The 25434-nt window shown below is 43.1% G+C and overlaps 2 long non-coding RNA genes across 7 annotated transcripts in view; one reads left to right on the top strand and one right to left on the bottom strand.

The window, feature by feature from the left end:
* The window catches only part of LOC137214680 (uncharacterized), a 778223-nt gene that overhangs the window by 690131 nt on the left and 62658 nt on the right, over nucleotides 1-25434 (top strand). The window lies entirely within an intron of this gene.
* Nucleotides 9881-25434, bottom strand: part of LOC137214681 (uncharacterized) — a 509061-nt gene continuing 493507 nt past the window's right edge. For all 6 annotated transcript variants that reach the window (XR_010938997.1, XR_010938999.1, XR_010939000.1 and 3 more), the window contains one exon: nucleotides 9881-10192. This is a non-coding gene — a long non-coding RNA (uncharacterized lncRNA). The remainder of the gene's footprint in view (nucleotides 10193-25434) is intronic.

The following is a 25434-nucleotide window of genomic DNA, read 5'->3' as shown; positions in this document are numbered from 1 at the left end:
GAGATTATAATGTCCATTCATTTGGGGAGGCTTTTGCGAGGAAGACTCTTAGATCACTCAAGCTCGGTGAATGTCATTCCCAGATACTGTTATGGGATGATGATAAAGGTAACTAAATGGCCCTTGCTGGAAATCCAGCTGTCCTCCCCATGCTCTTGCACAGTGCCATGGCCATTTTTTTTTCATATCTCCTTTCTTTACTTTCCAAAGAGTACATATACCCACTTATACTCAGAATAGCAAAAGCTAAGGATCAAATATTTGCTCCCTCTCAAATACCAACACAACAAAAATGTATGTTACACATCCAGACATTATTTTAGAGTTACTGACTTACTGAAAATTATTATCTCCTCATGTTTTAATTTTTCTTCTTACCAGTTTCTTCATTTTTTTCCCCCTGCAAAACTATTCATTCACTAAACTGTGTCAATTCCTGGACCCATTTCATAGCAACCTACTTAGTCATCAACTTCTTCCTGTTAATAAGAGAATCATTGTGATACTATATCATCTGAGGTATATAAGAGTCACCAGACTAAGTCTCTTAATCCTGGGCTGTTGAAGTGCTCATCGGTAATTGCTGTTTTAGCTTATACACCAGCATTTTGGCCGTGGCCATTTTTGCAAGGAGACGTCTAACAAATCCGAGCTCCATCTACGTATGGCTTGGCTCCCTTTTTCCAGAGATGCACGGGGCTGCGCCATTTTGAATGAAACCCAGTCTGTTCCATTTCTTTGCGAGTGTGTTTATTTACCCAACACGTGTTGTTATACTTTCTCTCAGTGTGTGTCCTTCTCCCGCATTTCAAGGTAGAAGGGCCATTACAACTAATGAGAGCTCCTTTCTAGCTCGTGTGCCACTTAGAATGTTCGAGAGTGTGCTCGAATTTTAACCTTTCAATGCATCTCTGTAATGGCATGTCACCTTTAAAAACTGAGATATCAGCTTCCCTCTAAAAGGAATAGACACTGATTTTCAACCTGAAAGCCACCACTCATCCTTCCAGGCGCCTCATTTATGTTGAGGACGTGATAAAACACCACGAGATAGAAAGACAGGAACTGCTTGTGGAACGTGTCCACTCTGCTGGGATCCATGTTACAAATGAGGCAAACGCCTCGAAGTATGCCGCCTTCTCATTGCATTTAAGCACTGCTCCAGGATCTTGCATCACGTCACTAGGAGATGCATGGCTGGCAGCCCTATTTTTCTCAGAGGCTTCAATATCACCTAAAGTGAATTTATGTTGCCAGGAAAGGCATTTTAAGAACTGAGGCGTTAGGAATAATTGTCTTCTAGATGCTCACCTCAGCTGATGGATTCATTCTGCTCTTTTATCCCCATTGCTATGGAAGCAGTCCCTCCCCCTCCTTTCATCATCAGTCATTATCATGGAAACTTCTCTCATCCAAATGAAGCTCTTAACTGCTCCCTGAACACACCAGGCGCCTCACCTGAATGGTAAAGCCCTACTTACCTTTCCAGAGCCAGTTCAACTCTAAACTCTTCCCAGATTCCCTTACACAGAGGTGCTTGCTCCCTCCGTCCTCTGGCATCCTCTAATACTTTCTTTATAACTGCAGTGGCACTCCCACCTTGAACGGCACTTAGCTGTGTGCATGTCTGTCTCTTCTCTTGCACTGTGGGCTCAGGGATGGCTGCGGGGAACACATTTTCTTTATCTTTTATCGGCAGCACCTGCTGAATAGTGCCCAGGATATAGCTGCCACTTCTTAGAACTCTGAAGAAGAAGGAGAAGAGAGAAAAGAATGAAAGAAAGAGTGACTATTAAGAGATGCCAAAGCTGGTGTAGGTGGGAGGGGCCGGAAGGCGACTATGCTAAAAGACAGAGGGAGAAGGGACTTTCCTCCTTTATAGTAACACGCCCCTTTCACAAGGGAGTAGCTGGAGGCCCGGGAAGAGGAGGCTTCTTGCCCAAAGGTACACGTGATGCAGAGCTGGAGCCATCGCTCAGCAAGGCAGGGCAGCTCACTTTCTACAGCAAGACCTCTGAGGCGTTGTCTTGAAGGAAGTGAGGGACAGGAAGTGGCTACTGAAGGATGTGCCGAAAATAAGTAAAGAATAAAGCAGACTAGACGTTTCCTCGCTTCGTGTATCCAAGTCCTTCTATAGGTGCTTCAGCCTAAATCCTAAGAACTTGTGTGCTCGGCTGGGACTGGAAAAGAGGGTGTGAGCCATGGAACGATGATGGTCATGGGGCTGACGCTGATGGTTGCCTTTCTAGATCCCATCTCCCGTCCCTGTGGCTCACAAGCCCTACTTTATACCCACGACCCTGTGCTTCCGGAGGCTCAGAGAGATGATCCACAGTGATTCAAGTCATGCATGGAAGTTCCACCCCCCTTGCTAAGGGTGGATACAGGCATGAACACGGGTCACAGTTCTGGTCAGTGACACTGGAGGACCAGTCTTCCTCACTGTCAAAATGAGACCTTTGTAAGTGCAAGATATAGTAAAACAAACAAACAAACAAACAAAACCCAGACACCCAGTTAAATTTGAATTTCAGATAAAGGACATTTTTTAGTTTAAGTGTGCTCCGTGCACTATTTGGGTGCCCCATGCAACACCTCTGAGGTATCCTCCTCCGAAATCCTCCAAGCTCTCAGAACGCCTATGAAACCCATGGGCTGGGAGCGTCACACACACATATTTAAACTTTCCAGGGCTCAGACACTTTGGATAAGGACAGTTTCATATTCACAAAGCATGCTTGCTTAAGTCCTCCTTCCGACTTAAAGGGCCGTTCGGTCCTCAAGAGGCATAGTTTTCTGTTTGTTTTTCCTAACAGCATTCTCCTCTTTACCCAGCCTCCAATAAAGTTGACCGTGTTAATGGAGGTCATAGATTTTCTCTTTTACCTGGAGATAGGGCTGTGGGCAACTTTTTAAAGCTGTGTAGGAACATCTGTAGAACATCTAGGATGGCAAGTTGGTTTGAAGGGTGGTGAGTGGTGAGTCACTTCTTCACTGCCTTGCCTAGAAAATTCACTGCAGCTCCATTTTCTCATCTGTAAAACTATTCCTGATCTCATAGTGGTGTTGTAAGAATTAAAAAGGTGAAATGTAAGAATTAAAAAGAGGTGAAATGTAAGAATTACAAAGAGGTGAAGCGTGCAAATCGGTGCAGCCACTCTGGAAGGCAGTTCAGCAGTTTCTTACAAAACTACACGTACTCTTATATGATCCAGCAGTTACACTCCTTGATGTTTATCCAAAGGAGTAAAGAAGTTTTATCTACACAGAGCCCTGCACACGGATGTTTATAGCAGCTTTATTCATAATCGCCGAAACTTGGAAGCAACCAAGATGTCCTTGAGTATGTATAGATAACTAATGTGTGGTAGATCCAGTCAACGGCGTATTATCCAGTACTACAAAGAAATGAGCTATTAAGCCATGAATAAGAATGGAGGAAACTTAAATGCATGTTATTAAATGAAAGAATCAAATCTGAAAAGGCTACATACTGTATGATTTCAACTATACGACATTCTGGAAAAGGCAAAACTATGGAGACAGGAAGATTAGCGGTTGCCAGGGGCTGGGGAGCGAGATGAATAGGCGAAGTGCAGAGCAGTTTTAGGGCAGCGAAACTACTCTCTCTGATTCTACAATGATGAATACATGTCATTCAACATAGTTTAAACCCATAGAATGTACAACACCAAGAGTAAACCCTGATGTGAATTATGGACTTTGGGTGATAATGACGTGTCAGTGTAGGTTCATCAGTTGTAACAAATGTATCACTCTGGTGGGGATGTTGATAATGGGGGGAAGCTAGGTGTGTATGGGGCCAGGGAATATGTGGAAATCTCTTGCACCTTCCTCTTAATTTTGCCATGAACTTAAAACTGCTTGAAAAACTAAAGTCTGGGTTTTTTTTTTTTTAAGAGGTGAAACAGAGCGACGAGCACAAGGATAGGACAGAGTTATTGTTTTCTGAATGGTAACGTTCTTGCCGCTCATTCCTGGGGGCAGTGGCTGTGATGTGCTATTCTAGACTTGTCTCTGCCACTTTGGCTTTGATGACCTCTCTGGGTTTCCATCAGGCTAACGGTAATAATGTTGTGCAGAAGGATTAACTGACTCTGAGCCAGGAGGCCTGGATTTCTGCCCAGCCTCCCGCTGCTTCCGAGATAATAAAGATTGGGGAAACAAATGAAATCCAGGAAGCACAGCTATCGAAATGAAATGAGTGATCGTGATGATGATGATGATGGTAACACACTTGTACAGATGTCATCGGTCCTGAAGCTTCTTGGGGGAGATTTGTACTTGATAAGGAGACATGAGGCTATTTATTTCATTCGATCAACAGCCCTATTTGGAGCACCAGCATTATGTCAAATCCTGTGCTGGGTATAAGACATGCAGATATAAATAAGACTTAGTGCTTGACCTCAAGGAATATCAGTCTAGTAGGGCAGAAGGCTGATAAACTCATAGTGGCGATGCCATACATTATGAGCTAACCGGATGTCCGAAAGGGAGGTGTGAGGGCACAGAGGGGAATCATGTAAATGAGGCTAGGTGGGAGGGGTTCAGGCAGGGGGTCTATGGGCCTAGATCCCTCCAGGTGATCGAATATAGAAGGGAGCCAAGCAAATGAGAAGGAGAAAAGGTGTGGCAGTAGTCATCTTTAGGGTTTAGTAGGCCCTGCAGTATCTTTGTTTTCCTCCAGCAATCCACTCAGGCTGCTGATTCATTAGCAATATTTTGTTAAGTCAAATGTAACTGCTCTGGGTCATATGTGGGGCCTATGTGGTTGTGAAGTCCTTGGACCACTCTAACAGATCAAGGGCAAAACTGGTACCTCTCAATGGCTTCCTAATACAATATAAGGGAAAAATTTTAGAAATATAATAAATTTTGAAAACAGATTGGCATTCAGTCCAGAGTCAAAAATTAATTTTTTAATAATTCAGCATGTTTCGATTCAATCTCAAAAGTTAATCGATACAAAATGGAGGAGTATTTGCCATGTAGACCATACTAATCAGCTTTAAAATCCAGGGACTGTCACATGGCGTTAAACTAAAAAAAAGAGGACACTTTTGTATAGACCTGTCTGCAGGTTCACTGAGAAGGTAGTGTATCAACTCAGGTGTCTTCACATCCTAGAGGAAGCATGCATAAGGCTCCACCCAAGACTCTCAAAGGTAGTTGAAAGAAGCTGTCCTAGCATGAAAACTTTCCAAGGTGAGAAAACGGGGGCAGCTTAAGGGACCCTATTCAAGAAAATAAGGGCAGAAGACAAGACCAGCTCCCAATTCATGCATTTAAAGAATTAGGTAATTTTCTTCAAGAGTGACCCTTTCTGCTTAAAATCACACGTACTTTCTAGAATAATTTAGGTATTCTGGAACTTTTCATCAAGAACAAACCATCCCAAGTCTTAATGGCTTAACAAAGCAGGCTTTTATTGGTCTCATAATCCTGTGAGTTGGCTTGGTTGACTCAGCTCATCTCTCCTGAGACCACACATGCATCTACCGTGGCTGGTTTCTTGGCTGGTGACTTGCTGATCTGGGATGGCCTCACTCAGATGTCTGGCAGTTGACAGAATGCCTTGGTTCTACGTGGCCTCTCGTCCTCCAGGTGGCTAAGCTGGGCTTGTTCGTAGGGTGATAAGCAGATTTGGGTGAGACTGGGAGTGCTGGTATAAAACCAGGAGTTTGACTTTGGACGTTTTAAGATTGGGATGATACAGATATAGAATAGGCCGATATAGAATAGGCAGCTGGACATAGGAGTCCAGAGTTCAGGAGCAAGGTCTGGGTTAAAGACATATATTTGGAAGTCATCTACAAAGATATCACTTAGAGCCATGAGACTGGGCGAACTCAGCATAGGAGTATGAAGAGAAGTCTAAGGAATAAGTCCTAAGGCTCACTACTGTTGAGCTGTTGGGAAGGTGAGGAAAAAAACAGGTAAAGAGGCTAAGAAGGAGAAGCCAATGACCTATAAGGAAAATAGTGACATCCCGGAAACTGAGTGGGGGTGGGGAGAAAGTGGTAGAAGAAGGAGAGAGTCAAACACTGCCAGCAGGTCAAGTAAGAGGGTTGGGGAGTGACCACTGCATTCAGCAATGTGAAGGTCATGGGTGACTGATAGGAACTGGTGGATAGTGGTGGTGAAAGTCTTACTGGGGTGGTTTCAGAAGATAATAGGAGGAAAGGAGTTGAAAGAAAATGGAGACAGTTTCCCCCTCCCCCATATTTTACTTTGAAAATTTTCAAATACGCAGAAAGGTTGAAAGAAGAGTACAGTAAATACCCATATGCTCTCTATACTTAACCTTTGAATAGATTTGCCTTCTCATGGCTGTTTATCCAATTGTATATCCACTTAGCAATCCATCCTTTTTTATGTTAAAGGAGTAGAGAAATGGGGCAGCACTGGGGTGAGATGGGGAGAGAGAAGACCTCTCTGTTTACGTGTACGTATCCACGTGTGTATGTGCAGGCATGGTTGTACATAGGCAGCATTTGGATGAGGATGATCAAGGAGCAAAGGCACGACTGGAGGGCTTAATATTTGGAATGATGTCTTTGGGTGGGAAAAGGAGCATGGGCTTTTGTGCAAGTGGGGAAATTGGCCTCAGATAGGTTCATCTCTAGCAATGAAAGAGAAGGTAGAAAACATGGACAGTCAGATAGATGAGACACCTTCAATAGCACGAGATCCAGCACCTCTGGTGCGTGCTCTGGACCCACCTTCTGTTTCCAGCTCTCCTGTGGTGTGCTCTGAAACTGGGAGAATAGCTTAACCAACCTCTCAGGTCTTCTGGGACCTCAGCTGCAAAATGAGCGTTAATTATGACTATCATACTTACACTACAGGGAGCTCTGGAAATTATACACTGGGGATGTCAGTTTTGTTGTTATTTTTATTACTCACATTTACCCAGAAGAAGAGCTTTGCAGGCTGTTGCGACTCTGTCCGTCACTCTGTGCAACACCTCCTCCCTGTCTGGGGACTTCCGGTTACTGGATGGACAACCCAGGAATTCACAGGCTTTGTCACCCTTAATGTTTAGCTGATGGAACGTTACATTGGAGGGCAAGGAGCTTAAGGAGTGTCCCAGACAACTTGAGTCCCTTTCCACCTCGCAGTGGTACCTACTCACTACACTTAAGGGCAGCGGTATTGGGTTCATTCCCTCCGTCCCATCCCCTCTTTGTTTTGGGTCAGTAGGGCAGAGTCTAAGGCCCGCAATCCATTGCTGTTTTTGGCTCCTGTTTATTCTAGCAAATGTGGCATTTCTGTACCAAAGTTCCTTTGTTCTTTCTGCAGCTTTCCACACCTCCTTGCAAATGCTTGGAGTTATTTATGCCTGCAAAGAAGATAGGTGGGTGACCTGTCACAAGTAACCACATACAGCAAAGAGAATCTTACTGCAAAAATATGCTAGATATATTTAGCACTGCTTAATTAGAATTATCTCTCTTGAATTCATTCTCCTTCCTTTATGGTAAGGTTTTAAATTAAAACCCAAACACCCTGTGCTTGCACTTATTATGATGGAGAAGCCACAGGACTTGGAATGAGGGGTGAATTAGGTTAAAACACAGATTCTCTCACCACTCAGCCTCAGTTTCCTCATCTGTAAACTCAGGATGATAATATTTTTCTCATAAGGGTGCTGGAGGGATTGAGAGAGATCGTGTACATACAGTGCCTGGAAAATAATAAGGTTCCTTTGATTTTAGCATAATGGATTGATGAGCACACCCCCAGCAATAATGAAAATAAACAACCACAGTTGATATGGAGTGTCTGTTGTGTACAAGGCTTGGTGTCCTGTTGTCTTCATTGGCTGCATTAATCATGACAGATAAAGAGGTTATGCAGACATTGCTTTCTTCTTTGAAAGTTAACTCTTCTCAGTAATTAAAATATGTAATTAACACCCAATCAAATTGAGGTCTCCAACCTCTATTTCTACATTTTATTCCATTTACCTTTAAAATGATTGAATGATTCTCTAGTAAGTTTGAGAAAGTGTAAGACACCTAGTTAATTCTGAATTTCAGATAAACAAAAATATTTTAGTGTAAGTATACCCCATGTAATATTTGAGATATACTTATAGTAAAAAGTCATTGTTTATCTGAAAATCAAACTTAACTGGGAATCCCGTGTTTTAATTTGCTAAATCTGGCTATGCCAGGTTCTAGGAAATGCAGTATTTGGTGTGTGTGTGCTCCAAAGGCAACAGATCTTGACCATGTGGTTTGAGGTGTGTGGATACGACAAAAGGTCATGATGACCTCCTGAGAGATAGGATTTCCCTAGCCCTGATATCTAATGTAAGGTGGGATATCACCCACCCACTCCTCTCCCACTTCTGAAGGTCATCTCCTTTGCAGGAACCTTTTCCTTTTTTTTTTTAGCGCTCAGCTAATAATGAATTCTTGTTATTTATCCCATTAGATGGTCAGAGACTATTTCTGTTTCATTCATTCCTGTATCACTCTGCCTAACAGAGGGTCTGGCACATAGGAGGTAGTCAGTGAAATTTCACTGAGTAAATGAGCTGGTGTTGATGTGGCAGTAATACAAGTTATAATGAAGAATGACAGGCTTTAGAGACAGGGGTTCACATTTCACTGACCACCCACTATGTTCCAAACTCTCTGCTAGGCAGAAGGATCCTGGGATGAATGAAACAGATTTAGTTCCTGAGTAGCAACTGGGAAAAATAACAACTGAGAACACATTATCACTTCCCCGAGGGGGTTTTATTGCTCTGTGCCTCAGTTTGCGCATCCAATAATGAGATAATCATCTACCTCAAAGGATTATATTGGGGAAAATGAACATCCAGTCTGTGTCTGTGACTATCTCTATATCTATAATTGTGTGTGTGTGTGAGAGACAGAGAGAGAGAGAGAGAGAGAGAGAGAGAGAGTGAAGCCAAGTGGTAAACATTAGATTTACTAAGTTAATCAGTTCCCTTCTCTTTCTTTTATGTTAGAAAACTAGCATGGGGCTTTGTTTATACCTTTTCCTGTTTCATCAGGGTAAGGGTAATGCCTTGACCAGAAAGGGTTATGAAGGCCAGTACTATAACAGGTGGATTTTTTTTTAATATGTAATAAACTTTCCAGATGCATGTCTTTGGTAGCTGAGGGACTTGATCACAGACTCAGGTTAAGTATTTCCACTTCCGCCTTGCGGAAGACCTCTGAAAATAGGGTGCTAATGATCTGACAGAATCTCTCCATCTTTCCCTTGGAGTCCCCAGAGTTTCAGACTGTCTGCGGGGAGGGTGGTGATGAGATCTTGCAGTTGACTGTTGTCTTTCATGGGACACAGGATGTGTGAGTCTGGAGTAAATTAAAACCCTGAAATTGAATGTCAAGATCTGGGGAATCTGTACCCATATTAGACTCCCTGCTCCTTGGGAAGATGCTTTTGACACTCTGAAGGATGTCTAGGGAGTTAATAACAACATCTTCTAACACACTGCCTTTGTTATTTGGAGCTCATGGCTTTTTCAAGGAGCTCAAAGTCATTCACCATCTACATGTTTTCAGTATGAAACTAGGTGTTAAATGCATACACTAGGCCAATAAAACAGTTTAGCTGAGAATATAAATGCCCCAGGGTCTCAGAATACCAAAAGCGAAGACGGATGCGTGCTCTCCCTGGCTCACGTGCATCACGTGGCACGGGGAAGCACTAATTCAGCTTAAGTGGATGTGGTGCGGATGCATGAAAGATGCCACGGGGACACTGTCTTCTTCATTTTGTTAGGGTGTGTTTAAGTCGTTTACTTTTGTACACCTACTGATGCTCAGACTGCCTCTGTGCACCAGTACCAAATCAAATCTTGGAGACAGAGTTCTGGGTGAAGTAGAAAAGAATCGTATTATTGCTTTGCCAGGCAAAGGGGGACACAGAGGGCTTGTGCCCCTCAAAAGTGTGTGTCCCACCCTGGGGAGATTTGGTGAGGGGTTTTATAGCGATGGTTCAAGGGTGGAGTTGCTAATAAAGATTGGGGTGTGTGCAGGGCCTGCATTCCTTTAATCTGGCCTCAGGTGGTGTCCTGATGAGCTTCTGAGGTTCTCAGGGTTATCAAACCGTGACTTTTTCTCTGGAACGAAGAATGCTTCATCAAGTAGTTAACGTCTTCCACTTCTTGAGGGTTTTAGTTCTGTAGAAGAGCGCAAAGATATTGTTATGTGTATCCCTTGAGGTGGAACCAGGACCCTGTCCCAAGGCCGCACTGTTGTTTTTTGACTGGTCCTCCCTTGTCTTGGAGTCCCTTCCTTCCCTGATTAGCAACTGTTTGAACCTGCCCTTTGGAACTCAGGGAAGGTCATGGAGGCTGGAGCCTATTCCCTACAAACAAGAAATGGGGGACATAGAAAGGCTTTTGTGCCCAGGAGCCCCACAGGGCCCTGCAGTTTCACTACCACCAGAGGTACCTTGATTTCAAGGGTGTGATTGGTCTTTGGAAGACCACCACAGAAGTACGTGGCCAGTTATTTGTCCAGAGCTATGCTTTCCTTGCCTTCTCTTACTCCATCTGAGGATTTAAAATCCTGAATTTCTCAGGTCTGTCACAAACTTCTAGAGTGAAAACTAGATTTATGAAATTGGGCACATGTGTTTCCAAGCTATTCAATCCAGATAATAACTCATTTTAGCATGATTTTTCCACTTAATAAGAACACTTTTTAGAACTCAATTTGGCAGCTCTTAATAATCCCAGACAGAATAACTAGAGATGCAAGATATTAAAAAGTACATTGTTGAAAGAAGAAACAGCAGCACATGAGTTGAAGAGCAGAATGTACCCAGCAATATGTAAAACACATAATAGAAGGTGATTTCATAGGATTTAAGAATCTAATAATTTCTTAGACAGAAAGGCAAATCTTAGATGTCAAGCAGAACAAATAAATGAAAAATTAAATCCATATAAGACGCTATATGGTGAAATTTTAGGTCATTAAAGGAAATTCCAAAAGCTTCTGGAGTGAGGTACAGTGGGCTGGGCGGGCTGATTACCTATAAAGGGATGTGAATCAGGTTGACACCAGACTTCTCAGCAGCAGCTATTGATACACCAGATAATGGGGCAATATTTTCAAACGTCAGGGAGACAATTAACTTTGAATCTGGATTGCTATATCTAATCAAGTTTATTCAAGCTGAAGGGTAAAATCCACAGATTTTCTGATATGCAAAGATTTAGAAAATTTGCCATGTGCAGATCCCTTGAAAAGAATTATGAGCCAGGGGGGGAAAACATCCAAGAAGAAGAAGTAGGATAAAAGAAACAATTGTGGGGCTTCCCTGGTGGCACAGTGGTTGAGAGTCCACCTGCCGATGCAGGGGACACGGGTTCGTGCCCCGGTCCGGGAAGGTCCCACATGCCGCGGAGCGGCTGGGCCCGTGAGCCATGGCCGCTGAGCCTGCGCGTCCGGAGCCTGTGCTCCGCAACGGGAGAGGCCACAGCAGTGAGAGGCCTGCGTACCGCAAAAAGAAAAGAAAAAAAAAAAAAAAAAGACAAAAAAGAAACAACTGTGAACAAATAAACCAGGAAAAACCTTATTTTGATGTTTAAAAAAATTAATTTTCTAACTAAAATACTTCAGCTGATTCCAAATGCAACATGCTTGTGCTGCATAAAGGGGCAGATGGAATTTAAAGCATGCTGAGACTCTTGTTATAGGGAGAATATACATGCTGATTGTCCTTAAAATTGTCCCGAATAATCCATGTTCAAGTACGTTTATCAGAAGTGTAAAGTAATAATTATAAAAGTAGACCTAGAGTACAGTCCCTAAGCCACTAAATATTCAGGTCAGGAGAAGCAGGGCAGAAGAACCTCAATCAATTCAAGAGAAGTCAGAGAAGAAACAAAGAATAAGGAAATAACCAGAAAGAGCAGCAAACAGAGACTGAATTAACTCATTCACAGCATTGTAATTACTAATATACACTTGGACACTTATGTCCAATTCTATGAACGAGTTAATGTCACTTGCTAAAAGACAGTGATTCTCAGATTGAGAGATAAAACCCAATCATTCTCTATGCCATGTGCCACAGGGACACTAAATCACAGTCATAAAAGAATGTTCATGATGAAGGGATGTAAATATTTCCACAGATTACAGAGTGCATTTAGGGCAGGGGCCAGGAGGAGGACCAGATACAGAGGATGGAGGCTCTTCAGGAAGTGTAAGAAACTTGAAATCGATCCTGAAGGGAAATGAGCAATAAGGGAAAGAATGTAGTGACTTAATGAGATTTACATTGGAGAAAGATTACTAGGGCGGTAGGGAAAGTTTAGGGGGCAGGTCAAGCTTGGGGGTGGGGCACATGCAGGAGATATTCAAGGAATTCATGCATGAAGTGATAAGGAGCTGAGCCGTGTCATAGAGGTCGGGGTGGAGAAAAGATGCTATTATTGATTATAAGAAGATAGACTCAGTAAGACCTGGAGGTGAGGGGGAGGAGAATTGCAAGATGGTGCACAGGTTCCTGAAGTGCAAGGCTGGGTGGCCTCTTCACCAGTATGGGAGCACAGAGGGAAGAAGATATGGGGAGGGAGATGATGAACTTACGCCTTGGTGCACTGGGGTGTTCAGTGATAACTGATTCTCAGGATACAGATTTTGGTTGGATATGCAAATCTTGGAGTCACTGTCTGACGGGGGGAAGGAGTCATCATTCATTCATAACCAGAGCTTGTGCTGCAGAACCAGACTTGCTCATAAGAGGCAATATTGTTTAGATCCATCGTGTGAAAAGCTGGAACTCTGACATGAGTCCTGACTCTCTCCTTTTACATTCGGTAGAGAGAACAATGAATGAAAATAATCATGTCTTCCTAAATCCAATTAGGAAAGTTGAAGGTTTGACTAAGCAAAGATCAGTGCCTTCCCCCATCTCTGTCACTGAATTCTCGTGCCTGTGCAGTCATGGGAATGGTGTAGGTGAGAAGGGGAATGGGATTGTTCTTGATGCCTTCTGGCATTAAATGAAGCACTAATAGCAAAACAGTTAGGAAAATTAAGAAGCCCCTTGGTGCTCTCTGAAGAAAAGCAGCCCCTTGGGTGAAATGGTTGCTAATTATTCTTGGATCTAATCATTAGTTGAATGTGATAATTGACTTAACAGATTACAAATGACAAGCCTTTTTCAGAGCTTTCCCCAGAAAAAAAACCCACTCCCCACTCTCCACCCTCCACATACAAAATGAAAAGACCTACAGTGGAAAGAGGGGTGCATCACGGTGTAGTCTGCTTGGAAATTCCCAAGACCACTGATTGGGGTAAGAACCTCCCAGATGTTGAGAAGCTTCAGCCAAAAGGGTGGAAGAGTTTCCTAGATTCTTCCTCTTCCTCGTGCTCCAGAGAACTTCTGGGAAACACCTATTTTTGTGTGGCTCAGCAGACTCCAAATCTAGTTACTTCCCAGATCAAACTGTATTCCCCAACCTGTCAGGAGGAAGTTTAGATGGAACCCAGTAACCCTGTTTTCAGTCCTTGGAATTTGCTATATTTTCCTGAAAGTTTAAATTGTTCATTGGAATGGCTTCCCAAAGGAGCTGAAGTTTGAGCCACAACTTGAAGGAGGGAGGCATGTTCCAAGAGTAGAACGGCATCAGGTTAGTCTTTTTTCAGAGAGAATGGCGCTAACGCTCCCCTGTGCTTCCACGGCACTATGCAAATACTTCCATTGTAATTCTGGGATCTGTTTTGGATTTATTTGTAATACTTATAATACTGTTCTTTATTATTAAGTTTATGCTTTGAAAATTAAAATATGCTCCTGAAAGAAGTCAGGATTTGGAATCTCCTGGGTAGAGTTAAACAATCTATTCAAATAACCAGTTAATGAGTATGGATGTTAAGGATGGATGCAGTTGCCAATGGTTATAGCTAACTGCAGCTGAGGAAGGAGGAAGGGGGGAAGACCCAGTCAGTAGAGTGGTGGCCCTAATTCTTTCTCTACAAGTTTTCCCAACCCAATGGATTCCAGTGTTTGGAGAGCTCGCGGGATGTGTTGCCATGAGAGCCTTCGCATGAGGAATATAGACGCCCTAGAAAGATCGGAACCCCAGTGGCAGAGTGGCTGACGAGGAGAAGGATGGGGCTAACGTCTACTGAGCTTTCATTCTGTGCTAGTTACTACTCTGAGCACTTTATGTGCATAGGACAGGACTGACCTTTTATGTCCAAGGAAAGAGGAACAATTACTATCCCTTTGACAGGTGAGGAAACTGAGACTTACAGAGGTTCACTAGCATGCTTAAGTAGAAGGAAAAAGGGTCCCTTACCTACGGTCTATGAGTCCCATTTCAAAATTCTATTTGAGCAAAGAACAGTTGCAGTTCAGAGCTTTTTCTAAGCTTTTCTCCTAATAGCCCATCAGACCAAGGGGTCTGAATTGAGAACTGGGAACCACGTTTAAGAGCTGAGGTGGGTAGGGGGTGGGCATCAGCATAGCAGTGAGTCTAAGAGCACGAACTGTCTGGGTCGAATGGGCAGGTGCCCTGGAGAAATACTGAGGCCAGAGGCCAGCAGCATAGCTCTGTTTACAGAACTCTTAGCAGGCTGTTTCTAGAAAGTTGTAAAGTCCGTTGAAAGGTCCTGGAAGGAACGGAAACCTAGGAACAAGTAAAGCACACTTTTTAGAGGGAGGGTGCTGCGTTTCATATTTCAGGAAGGCAGTTGTGGACTAGAGTAGGGGCTTTGGAGGAAGCAAGAGAAGTGTGTTATGTGATGGACTAAACGTTACCTTTAATCAGGAAGATTCAACCTTGAATCCAACTTAACTTTTTACTAGCTGCTTGACCTGCTTGACCTTGGATAAGTACCTATCCTCGCTGGACCTCTCTTTGTTCATTTTTACAATGGGGGCCATAATACGGACATTACATGGTTGTAGGGAGAATTCTGGGGGATAATGTAGATGAAATGTATGCACTATTTTCCTCCCTCCTTAACCTCCCCCCTCCTGGACACAGTCACCTTGGTGGCTGACAGAGCATAAAAGGAGGAGTAGGGTGCATACTCCAGTGGAGCCACGAGAACTCAGGAACATACGACTGACACCCTCAGCTCCTCCCAGGACTGTCTGGGAGGGAAAGGGCAGGATGGTGGGACTTGTGCAATTGTAACTTGGTGCACAACCAGCAGAAATCCTTTTTTAAGGAGTTACTGTGGACTTACTATCCAGTAGGCTGACCTGACCTGGTACACCCAGGTTCTATTTGAACAAAATACAAGGAACCGTGCTAAACACTTACTCATTAAACACTTAAGCCCCCTCGACTGGGAAAGGATGTTGCACCTTGAGACCAGGCTCTGGGAAAAAGGAGTGACCATCTGTTGGCCCTTTCCTGGGTCAGAGCCCAGCCTTGCTGAGTGTCTCACAGCTGCTGCCTCTGGGAGAAGCAATTTGTCAACTTTATACCTTTCTGCTTTATGGTCTGATGACTTAATAGGATTCGACCTTCCCTGTATTCCATTTCAGTTGGATCAGACACTGCATTTCAGATTAAAATGTGGGCTCTGGCACAGGTGATGACGAATTGGTGAGGTGTGTGGACACGTGCCCATAGGAGGGCTCTAGCTTCAGAAGTGAGCTGATTTGAAGTGAGCTTTTGAAGAGGAGAAGGACTTGGGCAAGCAGGCATTGGACTGGGGGAGGGTTAGTCTGAGGGGAGGCAGGGACATGGGCAAAGGTGCAGGGGTTTGGCATCATGCCATGTGTAGGGAACAAAGAGTGGTCCATGGTGTCTCGGGCTGGAGTATTCCAGGGAGACCTGGCCTGGTGATGAGCATGTAGCCAATAGTAAGAGCTAAGGCTTCCTGGGAGATTGCTACGGGCCACTGTTTTAAGCACTTTATATGTATAATATCTATGTTTATATCTATATCTGTCTACATCTGGACACTGATTTGAAAGGAAATAAATTATACTTATTAAATCTTCACATCCCTATGTTACTATGATTCCCATTTTATGGTTGATGAAACTGAGGCCAAGAGAACAAAATGTGTGAGTAACTTGTAGGGTCACTTGCAGCTTGGTCAGCAGGATGGGTTTCAAAGGGGAGAGACGGTGAGGAGGAGAGGAAGGAAGGTTGAAGTCTCCCAGAACTGACTCCCCTGAACGGGGTCCACTGGAATTCAGTTTCCAGGCGGAGTCCGCGTGTGCAATGCACAGCCTCTCTAGAGGTTGGGAGCACCCCCCGTCCCCATGTCAGCTCCGCTCTCTCCTGAGTCCTTCTCGTGGCCTTTGTGGGCACAGCAGTCTCTGAGTCATGTGCTCTTGTGCATCTCCTGCTGTGGTCACATGGTCGATGTCTTTTGGTTCTTCTCTAAATGAAGGCATCACTGAGACCCAGCTCAGGAGGGATCATCGTGGAGCGTGAGTAAAGGCAGGAAGGAGGTGGTTGGGGACCAGTGTCCTGTGATGAACCAGGAGGCTGACCATCTGCCCACCATGTCCAGAAAGGCATCCTACGAGTTGACTTCAAAAGGGCAGAAGGTCATTTTATCTGGCATTTAGAATAATGGCACCAGCCAGGGGTTTAGAATCTCCCCTTGACCATTTCAGTAGGTTTTCATCGCACCCAAGAGCTACTAAAAGTGAATAATATGAGTTTTTGGTTTAAAAAAAAAATGAGTTTGGTCAACTTTTGGGGCACTAATCCTTCAGAAATAAAATGAAAGTATTTAATTATGAATGTTTATCGTAGCACTGCATGTGTTAAACAAACAAAAAATAAAAATAAATATCCTGGAAACAACTAGAATGCTAGCAATCCATTAATAGGGGAACGATTGGAGAAACTGTGGTGTTTTGGTGCACTTGTACTGTAGTGGATCACAAAGCTACTTCATTGAATGATAAAGATCAATGTTAATCTGGAAAGATGTCCAGGAAAACACTGTCAATGACATAAAAAGAAGCTGCAGAATAATGTATGAAATATTACGATTATTTTAGTGAAAAGCAAAAAGACGGAAGAAGAATAAGGAAGCCTGTATATCTTTGTCTCTGTGTCTATAAGCATAGCAAAAGAGAGAAACAGAATGATAAAAATGATATCGTTTTGTTACCTTAAGGCACTAGTTTGAAGAAAAAATCAATTTTAAATTCTTTACAAAATTTCTTATTTAACTTCATAAAAAAACATGCATTTATTTTATAATTAAACCCCCCCCCCCAAAAAAAAAAAGGTCATGAAGAACCTAGGGGTAAGATGGGAATAAAGACACAGACCTACTAGAGAATGGACTTGAGGATACGGGGAGGGGGAAGGGTAAGCTGGGACAAAGTGAGAGAGTGGCATGGACATATATACACTACCAAACGTAAAATAGCTAGCTAGTGGGAAGCAGCCGCATAGCACAGGGAGATCAGCTTGGTGCTTTGTGACCACCTAGAGGGGTGAGATAGGGAGGGTGGGAGGGAGACGCAAGAGGGAAGAGATATGGGAACATATGTATATGTACAACTGATTCACTTTTTTATAAAGCAGAAACTAACACACCATTGTAAAGCAATTATAGTCCAATAAAGATGTTAAAAAAAAAAAAGAAAAAACAAAACAACCCAATAAGCTAAGCATTGTTCGTGGATGAAATTGAAGAAACAAAAATGGAGTTAAATTACACAGTACATTAAATGCCAGAATATAGGCTTTGTGCTTCGTATTACACACAAGAATTTTTAAATACAGTACCATGGAATACTGCTAAAATACTTGTTGATAAAATAATTTTTGGAATTTGCCCAATATATTACTAACCCATGGAACTTCAATACACTTATCAATTTACTTATCAATATCTTATCAAAAGCACTGAGAAGTCCTGCATTTAAACACATTTTTCAAGTGTATTAACCTAGTTTCCCAGATGTATTTTTCAGAAAATCTCTTTTTGTATTATACTTAGCCTGTGGAACACTCGCTACAACGCTTGAGAATAAAATCCTTGTTTTTATGGCAATGGGAAGCTTCTGGAGGTTTTGAGGCAGAGGAATAATAAGACTTGAGCTGTTTTCGGGGAACTGTATCCCAAGGGCCATGTGCTTGGTAAAGGAGGGATCCAGGGTAAAGAGGACCAGTTAGGAGGATGTTCCAGCTATTCAGGGAAGAGGAGACAGTGGTCTGAAAGAGGACGAAGCTGTGGAGGTGGACAGTAAGGACAGCTGGGACTTGTCAGGATAATATCACCAGGGCTTGGTGAAGAGGGGACATGGAAAGGTTGAGGGAAAGAATGCAGAGAGCTTATATGTTTGCCTGCGGGGTGTCTGGTGCTGGTCTGAAATGGGGGATGAGAGGAGGGGCAGTCTGGGGGTCCAGGAGGAAGGTGATCCTGAGTTGCCTTTGAGGAGCTGGAAGAAACGTCCAACAAGCAGTTGGATGTACAAACAGCAAACTCCAACTCTTCTGAAACCACACGAATCTATCACTTGTCAGGAAGGAGGATGTTGGCCTTATTGAGCTAAATTCTCACCTGACCAACCCTGAGGCCATGAAGTAGAACTGAGGTCCCTTCTACAGGAGGCAGGCCCCCAGCAGGAGATTCTGTTCCTTAGAAAACTGGATCTTGCTAAGCAAGACCTTAACAGCACAGGGGAACACCTTCTTGCCTTTTTTTCTGAGGTTCATTCTCTTGTGCCTGGAATGCCGAGAGGACAGACCTCAGGCTGTGGGCTCCTGGGTGGTGTGATTTCATGGACGCCAACCTACTGCTAGAATGGAGATGCCCCAGAGTCCAGAGATCAAGTCGAATCTGCTAAGTCGAGTGATCTGATTTTCAACTTTGACACGATCCTCTGAGTTGATTTCCCTTTTGTTTTGCCTAGGTCTTTAATCAGCCTGAGTTGGAGGTTCCAGCTCTTGTTTCAGTCGTGGCACAAAGAATTTAGGGCAGGGTCCTGTGCCCATACTGGGGATAGCAAGTTTACAGGGGAAACAGCGCCCCCAGAGGCCAGTGTAGACTTGGCAGCAGGAGGTGGTGAGAAGTCTCTTGAGGGTGATTAGCAAGGGATGGGTTTCACGCTGGGAGGTCCAATCACTCCTCCCCACTTGGACATTCTTCCTCTTTTCAACCTTGAAAGGAGGCTTTCCATACAAAGACCTAAGACATAGTGATGAAATGGTTCTATTCCTCCAGTCATTAACCATCTTTAGGTCACAATGACTGACATTTCTAGGTGATGAGAAAAGAACCTAAGGGGTTTTCCCCATTCTGTTCATAAAATCCACCAAAATGCCTTTGTGTCCCCTATTTTGTGAGAGAAACTGTCTGTATCTGGAGGATGGATTGGTGAGGTTTCAAGTTCTCCTTCACACCACGTGTAGAACTATATTGTGTCAGGAAGAAAGGTCGCTGTCACACTATTAACACAAAAAGGGTCAACCCTTCTGGACATGCCTCATACACCCTCTGTCTCTGCAGAGATACAGACCTGTGTCTGTATCTGCTACACAGGATGGCAGGAAACCCCAATAAGCACCTCCGAGCTGTGGTCTGTTGGGAAGTGGCTTTGTTTCAGAGCAACATCAATGGGATTGATTTGAAGATAGGCTATCAGGTTGCCAGCAGGCCCTGGGCTTAGGATCAGAAGGAACTAAGATCTTGAGACTTCCTGGTAATTCTGACTCCAAATCCAGTTAGGATCTGCCCAGAGCTTTGTATTTTATTTTTCTCTCCTATGAAAAACACACTGTGGATTATGTAGTTCATTGGAAGCGTATTGCCCTGAGTAACCCCTGAGAGCATCTCCTCCCTGGCTCTCAATTTCAGCAAGGGAATTATTTCTGAGAATGGGAACTGGTTTTGGTCTCAGATCATGCAGGTTGTTTGGGGGCAGAGCCAGGCATCCTGACTTCCTGGTGAGCGTTAGTCATGACATGTGTCTTCCCCGGTTGAACATAAAGACAATGGTTGAATGTTTACCAAGTGCTGGGCGCCATGCTTTGTCCTGGAGAAACAAAGATAGGAATTAAGTGTTCTTTGCTGGAGATACCGACAGTGCACTGGAGGAGCCTCATATGGTGAGGCAATCGTAAATCCCATGAAGAAAGGGGTTTAATTTCTTTGATCCATTGCTGTATCCCCAGGGCTGGACACAGCGCCTGGTACAAAGCAGGTGATGCATATATAGCTGTTGTATGAATGATGGTTGGAGGCTTGTACAAGGTGCTGTGTTCTCATCACTTTTGAAAGTGATTCATTCTGCTAACAAAGTCACAGGAATTCAGAGAAGGTGCAAGAGAGGGTTGTTGGTGAGATACATTTTAGAGGTTGAGAAGAAGCTCACAAGGAAACATAGATAGGAAGAGATTCTAGGTAGAGGAAAGAACACCAGGAGTGTAGCCTTAATTTCATGTTAAGGTCCTGGGATGGGGGCAGTCTCAGCCCTCTGTGTGGTCAGAGCCCAGCTGTGGGTGGACTGGAACAGCAGGGAGAAGAGACCAGGGGCCTGATCACAAAAAGTCTCTCAGCCTTTGCAAAGGAGAGTTTATTTTTTGGCAGTAGTCAACTAGGAGACTTCTTGCTCTCGGTAACCACTTCTGACCAGCAGAGCGGGGTAAAATGATTTTTTTTTTTTTTTTGCTGGTGACTATAACATTTGCTTTCTCTGAGAAATGTTCCAGATGAGATCTGCAAACAAGTGAAGACCAAAATGTCTCATCGCTCTTGTGGCAGATGTACGACACTCTGGTGCTTCTGGTCCAAGCTGGTCCCTTGGAAACCAAACAGTCCCTACAGTCCTGTAGTGTTTGCAGGAGGCTTAGCTAGCTCACTCCCATTAAACGCCAGATTTCAGGGAAGGGCTGGGGGAGAGCTGTGAGATGTGGTACAAATGATCTTTGCAGTAAGTGCAGGGGAAGAGTGTGTAACAGATGGGAAAGGGAGGCAGATAGTCTTAAAAAGCGAAGTAGCTTTGTTTGGGTGGCCTTGAATGGGGGCTGGGGAGACACCAGTTTTAGAATTAGATGGGCTTGGATGCTTAGGACTTAGGGGATTGGGGTTTTTGCTTAACCTCTGTGAGCCTCAGTTTTCTCATCTGAAAGTTGTGGATAGTAGGATTATCATGCAGGGTTGTAAAAATGAGATGAGGGACTTCCCTGGTGGCGCAGTGGTTAAGAATCTGCGAGCCAATGCAGGCGACACAGGTTCGAGCCCTGGTCCGGGTAGATCCCACATGCCGTGGAGCAACTAAGCCTGTGCGCCACAACTACTGAGCCTGCGCTCTAGAGCCTGCGTGCCTAGAGCCAGTGCTCTGCAACAAGAGAAGCCACCGCAATGAGAAGCCCGTGCACTGCAACGAAGAGTAGCCCCCACTCACCACAACTAGAGAAAGTCTGTGTGCATCAATGAAGACCCAATGCAGCCAATAAATAAATTTATGAAAACAAATAAATAAAAATTAAAATGAGATGAGATGCTAGTTAGTATTGCTCTCTGCCTCTTTTCTCTCCTTCGTCCAACAATGGAGGTTGACCCTGCGGGGCATTCAAAGAGGGAGAACTGGTATTCCTGGCTTTTAAAGAGCTGATCGCTATGGTGGGATGTAATTGACCTTAGCATGTGGTGGACAACAGCCAGGATGTGAGAAAGGTCCAGATGCAGGGCAGTGGGTGCTCAGGGCAGGGTATGGACCTTCCCACTAGTGCAGAGGAAGAGTAGGGTAGGCCAGAAGACCTTGAGGCCTAGGATGGGTGCTAAGAATTTTGCCATTTGGGAGGTGAAAATAAAAATGGGGAGAGAGTTTTTGAGCAAAGGGTATTTAGGTTTGATTGCAGTGTAAGGTATGTTGGGGGTGGGGTGGGCTGCGAAAGAGAAGAGGAGCAATAGGCTTTCAAACTTGAAATACATTAGGGGAAATTTTGGAGACCATAGCGTCCTGAGATAAGGCATATGGACTTTATTTGAGGTTCAAAAAATCCCAGCCAAGAAGAAAAAAGCAGGAAAGGAGATCCTCCCAGACGCTTCCTTCTTTTCCTCCCCCAGCTTTGGGAGTTAATATCCTGGTGCCTATGGGTTAGGTCCTCAACAGAAGATGCCTGTAAGATCCTCAGTGCTGGGTCTTCCCTGGATGAAGAGGGTAGACTGTGGGGAAGGGAGTGTGGACAGCATCATTCTTTCCTCCATCACTTTCTCCTTTATGATGATGCAAAGCCATCCTCCCAGGTCCTGAAGGTAGTTTCTCTTGTGCCCCATCCTGGGGGTCTGACCCGTGTTGTTGATCAGATCTTGCTCTCCAGAAGCCTGGGCCAGATGCCCAGTGGAAATCCAGTGCTGATATTTAATTTAAAAGCCAAAATACTACTTGGTAAAGTTTGCTAAGTTGTATTTCAGCTCTTCTTTAGACCAAAGCCCCTTCCAGTGAGGATGGGGGTTCTGAGAATTTAAAATACCTCTCTGATAACTTTCTTTACAGTGGGGGCATGTAAACAGTGGGACACCATTCTTCCTGGATGGAAAAGTGTCAGATGGAAGTCCAAAGGTCCTGTTACAGATAGGGAAAGCAAGGGTCAAATAAGTCCCATTTGTTTATTTTTGCTTTTATTTCTATTGCCTTTGGAGTCAGACCTAAGAAAACATTGGTCTGATTTATGTCACAGAATGTTTTGCCTATGTTCTCTTCTAGGAGTTTTATGGTGTCTTGTCTTATATTTAAGTCTTTAAGCCATTTTGACTTTATTTTTGGCACGGTGTGAGCGTGTGTTCTAACTGCATTGATTTACATGCAGTTGTCCAATACCACTTGCTTAAGAGATTGTCTTTTCCCCATTGTATATTCTTGCCCCTTTTGTTGAAGATTAATGGTCCATAGGTGTGTAGGTTTATTTCTGGGCACTGTATTCTGTTCCATTGATCCGTTTGTCTGTTTTTGTGCCAATACCATGCTGTTTTGATTACTGTAGCTTTGTAGTATTGTCTGAAGTCTGGGAGGGTTATGTGCCCTGCTTCCTCCCCCACCCCCCCCTTCAGGATTGCTTTGGCAACTCTGGGTCTTTTATGGTTCCATATAAATTTTAGGATTATTTGTTCTAGTTCTATAAAAAATGTCATGGGTAATTTGATAGGGATTGCATTAAATCTGTAGATTGCTTTGGGTGGTATGGCCATTTCAACACTATTAATTCTTCCAATCCAAGAGCATGGGATATCTTTACATTTCTTTGAATCATCTTCAGTTTCCCTTATTAATGTTTGGTAGTTCTCTGCATGTAAGTCTTTCACCTCCTTGGTTAGGTTTATTCCTAAATTTTTTTGATGAGAACACCCATCCTTCTCCAGAAAATGGGCATAGAGGGAACCCACCTCAACATAATAAAGGCCATATATGACAAATCCACAGCAAGCATCATACTCAATGGTGAAAAACTGAAAGCATTTCCAGTAAGATCAGGAAAAAGACAAGGATGTCCACTCTTGCCACTCTTATTCAACATAGTTTTGGAAGTCCTAGCCACAGCAATCACAGAAGAAAAAGAAATAAAAGGAATACAAATTGGAAAAGAAGAAGTAGAACTGTCACCGTTTGCAGATGACATGATACTATATGTAGAAAATCCTAAAGATGCCACCAGAAAACTACTAGAACTAATCAATGAATTGGTAAGGTTGCAGGATACAAAATTAATGCACAGAAGTCTCTGGCATTCCTATACGCCAACAACGAAAAATCAGAAAGACAAATTAAGGAAACACCCCCATTTACCACTGCAACAAAAAGAATAAAATACCTAGGAATAAACCTCCCTAAGGAGGTGAAAGACTTGTACTCAAAAAAACCATAAAACACTGATGAAGGAAATCAAAGATGACATAAACAGATGGAGAAATATACTATGTTCTTGGATTGGAAGAATCAATATTGTGAAAATGACTATACTACCCAAAGCAATTTACAGATTCAGTGCAATCCCTATCAAACTACCAGTGGCATTCTTCACAGAATTAGAACAAAAAATTTTACAGTTTATATGGCAACACAAAAGACCCAGAATAGCCAAGCGATCCTGAGAAAGAACAACAGAGTTGGAGGAATCAGGCTCCCTGACTTCAAACTATACTACAAAGCTACAGTAATCAAGACAGTATGGTACTGGCACAAAAACAGAAATATAGATCAATGGTACAGGATAGAATGCCCAGAGATAAACCTATGCACATATGGTCACCTCTTTTATGACAAAGGAGGCAAGAACATATAATGGAGAAAAGACAACCTCTTTAGTGGTGCTGGGAAAACTGGACAGCTACATGTAAAAGAATGAAATTAGAACACTACCTAACACCATATACAAAAATAAACTCCAAATGGATTAAAGACCTAAATGTAAGATCAGACACCACAAAACTCTTAGAGGAAAATATAGGAAAAACACTCTTTGACATAAACCACAGCAAGACCTTTTTTGACCCACCTCCTAAAGTAATGAAAATAAAAACAAAAATAAATAAATGGGGCTTAATTAAACTTAAAAGCTTTTGCACAGCAAAGGAATCCATAAACAAGACAAAAAGACAACCCTCAGAATGGGAGAAAATATTTGCAAATGAAACAACAAAGGATTAATCTCCAAAATATACAGACAGCTCATGGAGCTCAATATCAAAAAAAACAAACAATCCAATTAAAAAATGGGCAGAAGACTTAAATAGACTTTTCACCAAAGAAGACATACAGATGGCCAAGAGGCACATGAAAAGATGCTCAACAGAGAAATGCAGATCAAAACTACAATGAGGTATCATCTCATGCCAGTCAGAATGGCCATTAACAAAATATCTAGAAACAATAAATGCTGGAAAGGAGGTGGTGAAAAGGGAACTCTCCTGCAATGTTGGTGGGAATGTAAATTGATACAACCACTATGGAAAACAGTATGGAGGTTCCTCAAAAAACTAAAAATAGAACTACCATATGACTTGGCAATCCCACTCCTGGGCATATACCCTGAGAAAACCATAATTCAAAAAGTGACATGTACCACAATGTTCATTGCAACAGTATTTACAATAGCCAGGACATGGAACCAACCTAAATGTCCATTGACAGATGAATGGACAAAGAAGATGTGGCACATATATGCAATGGAATATTACTCAGCCATAAGAAGAAATGAAATTGAGTTGTTTGCAGTGAGGTGGATGGACCTAGAGCCTGTCATACAGAGTGAAGTAAGTCAGAAAGAGAAAAACAAATACTGTATGCTAACACATATGTATGGAATCTAAAAAAAAAAAATGGTACTGATGAACCTACTTGCAAGGCAGGAATAAAGATGTAGACATAGAGAATGGACTTGAGGACATGGGGTGGGAGGGGGAAGCTGGGGTGAAGTGAGAGTAGCATCAACATTTATACACTGCCGAATGTAAAATAGCT

The sequence above is a fragment of the Pseudorca crassidens genome, chromosome 20 (genome assembly GCF_039906515.1).
Source record: "Pseudorca crassidens isolate mPseCra1 chromosome 20, mPseCra1.hap1, whole genome shotgun sequence".
Classification (NCBI taxonomy): Eukaryota; Metazoa; Chordata; class Mammalia; order Artiodactyla; family Delphinidae; genus Pseudorca; species Pseudorca crassidens.
This window is presented reverse-complemented; position numbering and strand designations above follow the sequence as displayed.